Here is a 10,595-nt window from a genome sequence, read left to right as displayed (position 1 = left end):
AGCCTCCTGTGGGGGAACAGCCAGAGATAGTAGTGAACACCCCGTTTTCTCACAGATCACATTTATCCTTCCTTCTTTGGGAGTCTAACCATGCTTCACCTCTCAGAGAGCGAAAGAGCTGCCACTGTTGCTCATGGGGACAATGCTGTATCAGGTTAATGAAACGGCATTGTCCTGGCAGAATCATAGGACTAATTTGCTTTAGGAACCCTACTGGTATAAATGGATGAGGATAAGTGGTGGAGACTTGTGGATACAGTCTCCTTTTAGTTGTATTAAAGTGGGTACCATTTCACCACGCCTCTGTATAAGTATGATTCACAAACTATGTAATAACTTTGTTCCAACCTGTAATGCGCTCTCCCACCTGGTGGGCCTCACACCATTGTTGGAGAGTGTTGTCAGCCGTAGGAATGGGAGGGGGCAGGTTCTCCCATAAACGCAGTGGCTCAAGAGGCTGAACAGATGCAGAATGCACTACTGGGGACACAAACTCAGGGACATTGAGCTCAACGAGGTTCCCCTCAGGAATTATGTAACAACAAACTCCCAAACGAGCAGAGCTACAACAATCACCTCCCCTCCCACAGTTAGCCATTCCAGCCTTCAGGTAAGGAATGAACCCAAGATAATAACTGGTGCCACAGGTGCACTGACAGTTACCACCTTGCCAGTCAACTATCCTGTTTCTTCTACTCAGAGACCAGGACTTCACTTGCTCCAGGGTGGCAGGTTTCTTCCAGTATGCATACTGCAGCTGGACCACGTGAAGGCCATCTGAACGCGTTTCTGGGGGATGCTCTTCAGGGTCAGGCTACTCTCTGAGGTCTTCAGGAGCAAGTTCATTAATAATAGTAGACACGCCCTACCCAGGAAACACAATAAGACATTAATAGAAAAAGTACATTCATAACAGTCCACCACTTCATGGTGCCAGTCAATTTAGATTGGTGACAAATCAGGACTCGTTTTCAGTGGCAGGCTCAATTAGAAATGGTTATGGCTGCACTTGTGGACAGATCCAATCTGTGGGAACAAGACAACAAGGAGCTTGGCTCCCGTTAGGTGAATCTGACTTAAATACCCACTATGTATTATGCATACCTTTTGCTAATAGTGTCTCCTCCCATATATCTCCTTCACTACTACTCGATCTCCTGCCTGTAGCTTTCCCGGGTCACCACTCCTAGGTCGCTCTACTGCCGGCTCGCGGGGACCACCCCATCCAAAGGCCTGCTGCATAGGGCTACCTCCCAGACGGGGTCGGTTATTGGCCCAATTGATAGCTCGATCCAGGTGCAAGTCCCAGTCTTTAAGAACCGGGCCAGCGGCCAACCGCAAATTGCATTTGAGGATGCCACTGGCTCGCTCTACCAATTCATTAGACTGCGGATGGTATGGGATGTGATATGTCCATAACATGCTATGTTTCGTGGTCCAGTCATATACAAGGTAGTTGCGGAAGTGAGGGCTATTATCGCTCTGTAGTTCTATAGGTGGTGGATACACAGCTAGCAAAGTTTCCAGTGCTGCACAAGTGTCCTGGGCTGTAGCTCTTGCTGAGGCGTGGGCAAACGTAATTCCTGTGATAACTTCTACAGCTACAAACACGTACTGTCACTTTCGGGAAGTCCGAGGAAGGGGGCCTATGAAATCACATTGCCATACCTGCCACACTACCTTTCCTTCATGTAATGACAACAGGACAATCGGGCAGGGTTTTAGTCGCATTTTTACCTCATGGCAAGTGATGCATGTGTCGACTATTTCTTGTGCTTCTTTCTTGGTTACATGAATGCCCCAAGATACGGCCAGGTGGGCAGTTCCGTCACTCCTGGGGTGTCCCTGTTGTCAATGTAGCCATTCTGCGGCTCATTCCCCAGGTGTACAGTGGGAGGAGGAATTGGGTAACAATGGACTAGCCACTTTATCTTTTTCTTCAGCATACAAGGTTTCAGCGCTCTCCTCTCTTGTTAGCTTATCAACTCGCCTATTCCACTTTGCCTCTGGGCCTTCTCCTGCCTTATTTCCATGTGCTATACTCACATGTTGGATGTGTAGAGGAAGTTTATCTTGGGCTAACTCCCATAAGGCTTTCCACTCTTCGTGGCTTCCAATGTTTTGTCCTCATCTTTTAAAGTCCTCTTTATTCCATAGGGGTAGCCATTTAGTACATCCTTCCACTACCATCCAGGAGTCGCTATAAATATAGATGGGCCTTCTAGGACGTGGACCTTCTGTTAATTCCCACACAGCCACACTGAGCACTGCTTGGAGCTCAGCATACTGCGCGCTTTTCCCAAGGCCTTGTAATACTACTTGCTTGCCATCTTGAATCCTGAAGGCAGCTGCTCTCCAGGCACAACCTTGAGCAGACCCATCTGTGAACCAGACTTCAACGTCGGCTGAGGTCTCCATTTCAGGCGAGAAAGGAGGAGCTTCTTTGATGGGTGAAGGTTCACTGCAGCTTGTTTGATCAGGAGAAACATTAATTGTACTTTCAGTGACTCCTTCAACTAACGCAGGGCATCTCTTTGGGGTTACTCATGGACTTGGCTCAAAATGTAATAAATCCACCTTTGGACTGTGGCGTCTTGGGCTCTCCCCCCAGGCGGTAGCTGGCAGTCTGACAGAGCCATTCTGAGAATAGGTATCGGAGTAGTGATAACTGTGGGTAATTCTCCTCTCAGTGCTTCTGTGGCTTCCAGGGCTGCTGTTTCTGCACACAACATCTGTTCTAAGAGAGTATACCTTGCTTCTGCCCCTCTCCAGCCTCGGCTCCAGAATCCAAGGGGTTTTCCTTCTGCTTCCGAGGACTCCTGCCACAGGCTCCAGTGTGGTCCTCCTTCCGAGACACCTATATGGAGCTAAAGCTCTCCTTCTGGACGTCGTGCTGCTAGAGAGGCATGAACAGTTACTGCTTCTTTAAGGGCTCAAGACCCCATTCCCATTTAGTTATCTTCTTAGATAGGTTATACAAGGGATGAGCTAATATGCTAAACTCAGGAAAATGCATACGTCAAAAATTTAGTGCTCCCAATTGGGCTTGCAGTTCTTTCACATTAGTGGGAGTTGGGGTCTCTACAATATTTCACAGCTCCTCAGTTGGTATTGTGGGCCCCCCATTCTGCCATTCTATTCCTAGAAATTCACACAAGGGCCCTACCCTTTGGATTTTTTGTTCAGACAGTGTGAATCCAAAGATAAGCACTTTCTCTTTCAATGATTCAAAGGCCTTGCTGACAGCCTCTCTGTCTTGACTGCCTACCATGACGTCATCTATATACTGCCACATGTGTACGTCGGGGCACTTTTCTTGAACTTCATGAACTATTGTAGCTAAAACTCCATGAGCCAGGGTGGGGATGTGTATCCACCCCTGGGGCAACACGGTGTAGGTATACTGCTGCCCTATCCACGTAAAAGCAAATACTGGCCAGTGGCTCTTCTGGATGGGAATAGCAAAAAACATGTCTTTGATATCAACGGATTCCATCCACACAGGTCCATAACATTGGATGCTTTCTGTTAAGGCTATGTTTTCTGTCAAGGCTGGTAGTGACAGGATGGCAGTCGTCAAGGGGTCAGTATTACCATTCAAAGCTCAAAAGTCAATAGTCAGCCGCCACCCTCCATTTGGCTTGCGCAACAGCCACACTGGATTGGTATATGGAGAGTAGGTTTGGATAATAGTCCCGTCTTCTAACTGCTGACTTATGATACACTGGATAGGTTGGGTGGCCTCGGGGGGAGTTCGATACTGGGGTCTGTGTACTCCATTCATGGGAGGCAGGGTTAGTGGGATCATGTTACATACATCGAGTTACAGCTGTTATAGCCGTTTCTTCTGTTTCTCGGTGAGGTACTACACACCCAAACTGCCAGTTCTCTTGTTCAAGGGAAAACCACTGTCCTCTTAGTACATTAAGACCCAGTAAGCTTGGTCCCCCTTTAAGTATTACTGTGGCCGCTGTTACCTTAGAACCATTAGGTAATGTGAAGGTTGTTGGACTAGATGTCCTGGTCGTCTGGTGCCTCTGACTCCAATTACGTGATAAGGGGTTCCTTTCCCCCCCTTCCAATCTGTGGAATCTAAAATACAAATCTGGGCACCAGTGTCTAATAGCATATCAATTGACTTTTTACTTTTACCTAATTGAATCTGTACAGGTATCCGAAATAAGGGGCCAATATTAACTCCGGTCCCCAGTCCACTACTGCCCTCATTGTGGCCCCTTTTGTTGGGGCTTGGGCTGTCCGGGCTTCCTAGGCCACATAATTAGGGGGTGTAAAGGCTGGTGGCCTCGCATGTGCCTGGGAACATGTCAACAGTTCTGCCCTCAGGGCAGAGAATCCCTCTGGTGACCCTTCTGGTGGTGCAGACGGCTTCACTTTTGGGCTTGCTTTTTTGCTGCAGTGTTTAGCCCACAGCCCTCGCAAAACATTGGTGGGCACTCCATCAATTTGCACTTTATTAAAACCAGCAGCTAACAAGTCTTTCCACAATTTTGCTTGCGGGGTCTTGGGCCAGCCTTCTCCAGCTTTTTCCAACAATTCAGGGGGAATCAGGGTGTTTGTCTTTTGCTGAGGCCACCACCATGGCCTTAGCAGTTTTTGTCAGCTTAGCCAGCCCTGGCTCCTGCAAAATGGGTAGAAGCTGCACTAATCGCCAGATTGCATCTCTTACTGGGTGATCTACTGCTTCTGGTTCCAAGGCCAACAAGGCCGAGGTGCAGTCTATTGGTGCTTGTTGGCAAAACCTCCTCCACCACGGTGCTGTCACAACCTCTGTATCTGGCGTGTGAGTCCAAACCGCTGCATGAATGATTTCAGTTAGCACCAATTGATACAAACAGTGGACAGCCTCCTCCAAATTATTCCATGACCAAGGGGCAGGGCTAAGCTTTTCTTCCATATTACCATAACCGGCCGCAGTGGCTTGGAGCGCAGCAGAAAACAAAGTAACATTTTCATCACCTCCTACAAACTGATTCAACTGGACCTCAGGGCGCAGAATGATTTGGGCTGCTTCGGCTCTACTCACTGAAATTGCAGAAGCTCCTTCACTATACATTCGAACTAGCCAGTCTATCACTGGTGCTCCTGGCTTGGACTTATGCTGTTCCTGTATATCTCTTATTTCTGCCTGGGGAAACGAATGTAGCTCTGTTTGAGGATTCCCTCCTTGTGGCCCTGAATGGGTTACTACCACGGGGAAGGCCTGGCTAGGTTCCTCTCTCTAGGCAGGGACATAGGGGGGCTGTTCAACACCAGGCTCATCATCAGTCTCCTCCTCTCCCTCTTCCCAGAGCTCAACTTCTGGTCTCTGCTCATAAAGACACTGTTTGATCTTGTGGGAGGATGGCTCCACAGTCTGTGCTAACTGCACCCTCTTCTGGAGGGAAGCGGCCATGTGCGCAATCATAATTTTCCCCTCCCTCCTTTCTAAAGTCTCCAAGCGGCTCTGAGCTGCCCGTGCCACCTTACACACCATGCTGTTGGAATCTCTCACATCTTCTAACTCCTTACTCAGCCAGGTGACCCTTCCCCAGAGGTGGGCGACTTCTTCAGCCCCTAACCGCAGGCATGTTGCCAGCAGCCATGACAGGCACCCCTTCTTGGGTTTACCCCAGGCAGCAGCAGCAAACCTAGCTCAATGATCGGGTACAGTTCCCGGGTCACTCTAGGCAGGTCTCAACCTATCCTTATCCCACCCGGGATTCTCCATCTCCATCACCTCCTTAAGCAAAGCCACTAACAGGACCCACGCAACTCCCTCCATTCCAACCTTTCTCTCTGGACCAGAGCCTCTCAATCCTGTTCGTGATGCCAATTTATGTCCCAGCCACCTGCAGAAGGTTTGAGATTGAGAGTATGGTCGGGGGTAGAAAGGTAAGAAAGAAAGGTTTATTGACTTAACAAAAACACAACTACGCGTAGTAACAAAACAAACAATGACAGACAAAAGCAATTCACATCGGCAACTTATCGGCAGTCCCCTCTGATGCCTGATACACAGCAAGCTTCTCTTTCCACAAAGTTCAGTGAAGTCAGGCGTCCCCAAACAGCGTTGTCCGAAGGGTACTGTGAAGGACCCTGGAATGCAGTCCTTGGGCTCCTCGAGGTCCACGGGCCCACTGATCCAGGCAACAGCTAACTAATCCTTTTCACAGAGCTGTATCTTCCTTCTGAGTGGTTTCCAGATATTCCAGCTAATTTATAGCTTCTGAATGATACTGATAATGAACAACCACTCAGATTCCTTTTACTTCAACTATCCTTAGACTGACCAATTAGCAGTACAAGCCTTGCATTCCTTTGATAAGGTAATTTTAACTGTGCCACAGGGCCTTACTACTTCTAGGCTTTGCTAAATTTACTAGGCCTTGCTTTATACAAGGCCTCACAACATCTTAAATTTTAATTAAGCTTTTAGCAACAACATATAGCTTAATATCTAAACAAATACAGAAAAAACACTTGATATAATCTTCATAGAGCCTTCAGCAAGTACCTTTATCACACAGGCACACTTTTCAACTGTCACAGCCAGGTATAAGAAAACTAATTTTTTAGGTTTTGTGTATAGTTTTTATGGTGACAAGTCCATAACTGTCCCTTTTGGTCCATTTTTATTTTTCTTATGAATCAGATGCTCTATGAGCAGGAGTTATTTTATCAATCGCAGATAGTATTATCATAAATCTGTGGTTTTCATATATGAGATTCAGTAGTGCACACAAACATCAGACTAGAACTAGGGTGAGTGCTAAGGCCTTCTAGGTGGAAAAGCCCCCACTCCATTCATTCAACCTGCTAAAAGCCTGGTATATCCTCCCTGACATAGAGATGAACAAGACTAGGTACCAAACAGCAAGAGCGGTGATAGTAATTCATTGCAATTTGCTCACTAGAAAATACTATTTGGAATAGTTGAACTCAAGGCCGACTTTGTTTGTGGGAGGCCTTAAAAAGATGTTCACCAGATTTCTGAGAAAGTGAAATATCTGCTATGTTTACCTCAATAAGTCTTCCACTATATTGATAAGCAGTATTTGTTGTAGAAAGAATTATTATTAGCCTTAGATATTCCCCCCCCTGTGTTTACACAGGTACTCAAAGGCTAGGTACAGACAGTCAAAAAGCCCAAGGCTGAATTGATTCAGTCTTTGCAGGTTAGTCTAAACTGCACAGATTCAGTTGTAACAGAAGTGAACAGACATTTACCTTTGATTCAGGAAATGCAGCCACATGCCTGCAGTGGCTCAGGCCAGAAGTCAGGAGATGTAGAATATGGCTCTTTGGCTGTATGTTCACTTCCTCTTCCTGCTGCCCCAAAGGTATCTGGGATTTGCAGTCCAGAATCATAGCAGCAGGACTGTGCAGGGTTGCTCATCACTTCCTCTTTCTGCTTTCAGGTGCCTTTGGTATTTGTACTCCATAGTTGCAGCCAGCAGTAAGTTTGAGCAGGGGAAGGGGTGTTTAACCTTCTCCCTGGCCCCAGCCCCTAGCTGGGGTTTCCTGGGGGGGCAGTGCCCCACCCCATAGAGTGGGCTGCATCCCCAGGTGGTCTTGCTGCCCCCCACTTTGTCAGCCAGCCCTCACTACTCCAGCTAGGGAGGAGAGGAGCAGGGCCAGCCCTGCTCTCTGGAGCAGACAGCACAGCCCAGCTTGGGACTAGAAAGCATGCTGGGAGACTGTGATTTAACTTGAACCCAGAAGGGGTCTGGGACAGAAGTTTTATAAACTGGTTTGACCTAAATCTGTTAAGTCTGATACTACATTCAACCAGGTTTATATTAAACCAGTTTCAGCCATTTTGAAACTCGTTTATTTATACTGAACTTATGCTCTGATCACCTGATAAACTGGTTTGTGTGTAACTTCTGTCCCTAGCCAAAAAGCCCATTGCATATGTGTTTCACTGATGTCAAATAAGTGTTACATGAGTGAATATATGAAACTAAAGAAGACAGGCAAAACAGCATTCTAGGAAAGCAGATCCAAGAAATTATAGACATCCCTGATTTATGTCAGGTAGTGTTTGGGACCATTGTAATTTGCAACCTTTTGTTCTTAGATTTTAGAAGGAATTTTCAATAACCTCTTTTTTCACAAAAGCTTTTATCTATCTTCTGTACCTCTGCTTAGGTACCTTTTCACGGCATGTTACTTCAGTATTTGCTGTTTATGACATTAATATGCAGGGTCTAGAAACACTCCCTATTTATCTCCTTATTGCTACTCTTTGAATACAAAAAGACCACGCAGTGCCAATTACTCAATCTGGATTCAATATTTTCCCATGATAACTATCTCTTCCTTTTCTTCAGCCCTGCAAATACTTTTGTCCTATATTTGCCACTAATGCTTATGATAAAAAATTTAATTACTGTTCATCCTTTCAATAAGTTTCCCTCAGAGAATCTCAGCTAAAGAACAAACATTTAAAAGGGATGCAGAAGCTTTAGTTTTATACACAGCCCTGCTATATTATTCATTGCAATGCATTTTTAATGCCACAGTAAGAAAAGTAAAATATATTTTAATTTCTGGGACTAGGCAGCCAAGTGATCCAGGGAATCATAAATTCACAAAGGCTGTAGACAAATGCACAATACAAAAAGAAGCCTCCTACCCTCTAGTAACCCTAGGGTTTTCGTGAGCTATTCACGAAAGCTCTTATTGGTTGGAATTCTCCAGAGACTGTCGCCATGGTGCACAGACGCCAGGAACCTTTGACCTAGAAGCATTCAGTGAGCTTCAGACGCTCTCTTTTTCAGTGGAGAAATAGGTCAGCAAGAATGAGCTAATAAAAAAAAAAAAAAAGCTGAAAACAAAGCTGCAGCTATTAACATAGCTATTGGGATTACAATGAGGAAGGTTCTCTCTCTTCCCCTCCCCTTTAATTCTTATAAAGAAACCAATCTTTTTTGGTACATTTGTTCCTAAACAAACTCATTTTGACTAAATAATTGCAATGATTTATGTGAGCATCCTTTTTAGTGTTTGAGACCTAGGTATTATTTTACAGGAACAAAGAGTGAATAATGTTCTTTACTTTGTTTATGAATTGTCAAGGCTAATGCTTTCCTTTGTGTTGCATTCTCTTGAAATTCAGCAATTTATCTTCAATCCACAAGAGTTACAGCATCTAGTGAAGAATCAATTTACAAACCTCTCTGAACAAAAGATTGCAGATTAAACCTTATGGACACTGTTCTTCAAACACGAACACACCTTTTATGTTACACAATGAGGTCATTGTTTGATATAATAAGCCAAAGGTAGTTATAATTGTCTTCTTTTGTTCTGCAATCCAGAACAAACACGTCTAATCAAATAATTTTCAGACATGTATTTTGAACTCGAGGAATGTACACATGTAACATATTGCCACATACTGAAAAATGCACTCTTAACATCTACCATCCTATCAGTAAAAACCACTGATCTGCGAATGCTTATGTGAAAATAATAGATCTAAACCCCACCTTTAAATGATGACTACAAGGATTAACCATTTTGAGATGGTTTAATATAATCTTCTTTCATAAACTGTTCCTTCATCATGTTTCTGGTTGAGGGCTGGTTAAGAACATGAAGGTGATTTGGAATTCGGGAGAAGGCAATCACAATGACATACAATTAATAGAATTCATGATTTTAAGAAATGGAAAGTTTGAGGCTAGCAGAATGAAGATACTTGACTTCAAAAGAGCAGATTTCAATCGACTGAGAGAAATATAGGTAGGGTCTCATGGGCAGACGTACCTGAGAGACAGAGGTCTAGGAGGGCTGGGAGTTTCTAAAAGGCATAGTATTGAAAACTAAATAAGAAGCTATTCCAGCATGATGGGATTAGCAGGAGACCAATGTGGCCATACAAGAAGCTGCTTCTTAAGTGCTTCAAAATTGTAAGGAAAATATACAGATAGTAGAAGAGAGGACAAGTCACTTACAAAGCATATCAAGAAGTGACAAGAACTTTCAGGGACAAAAATTAGGAAAGCAAAGGCAAAATGAGTTAAACCTAGTGAGGGAAGTTGAAGACAACACTAAGAGGTTCTATAAATATAAGAAATAAGAAAGAATAATCAAGGAAGCTCAAGGTCCACAGCTACATAGCCAGGGTGAGCGATTAACAGAAAGTGTACATGACAACAACAAAGTTCTAAAACTCACTAGCCATTTTTCATTCATATTACTAATTCCATGTTTGCCCAGAATACTAGGCCAATTCTTAAAACTAAATCCAACTCTTGCTTTGAAGTCACCAAATATTATGATGATCTTTTTGTGAGTTCTCAATCACTTCTTCAAATTCTTGGTAGAAAATGTTCTTGTGTTCATCACTAGCTTGAAGGGTAGGTGCGCATAGACACTAAACAATGTAATGAAGCCATTCTGTGTATGCACTCTGAGCATCATGAAGTCATATATATACTACAACAGGGCTTTTACAGAAAGATAGTGAGCTGTTTCTAATAGTAAAGGCTACTCCCTGCTCTCTCCTTCCTCCTGCTGGCTTTGTGTGCCAGAATGTGGTATAAGCATTGTCTTGGACAGAACCTGTACCTAAGAGTTGAGTTTCT

The sequence above is a fragment of the Alligator sinensis genome, unplaced genomic scaffold (assembly GCF_000455745.1).
Source record: "Alligator sinensis unplaced genomic scaffold, ASM45574v1 scaffold117_1, whole genome shotgun sequence".
NCBI classification, from domain to species: domain Eukaryota; kingdom Metazoa; phylum Chordata; order Crocodylia; family Alligatoridae; genus Alligator; species Alligator sinensis.
Note: the sequence above shows the minus strand (reverse complement) of the source record.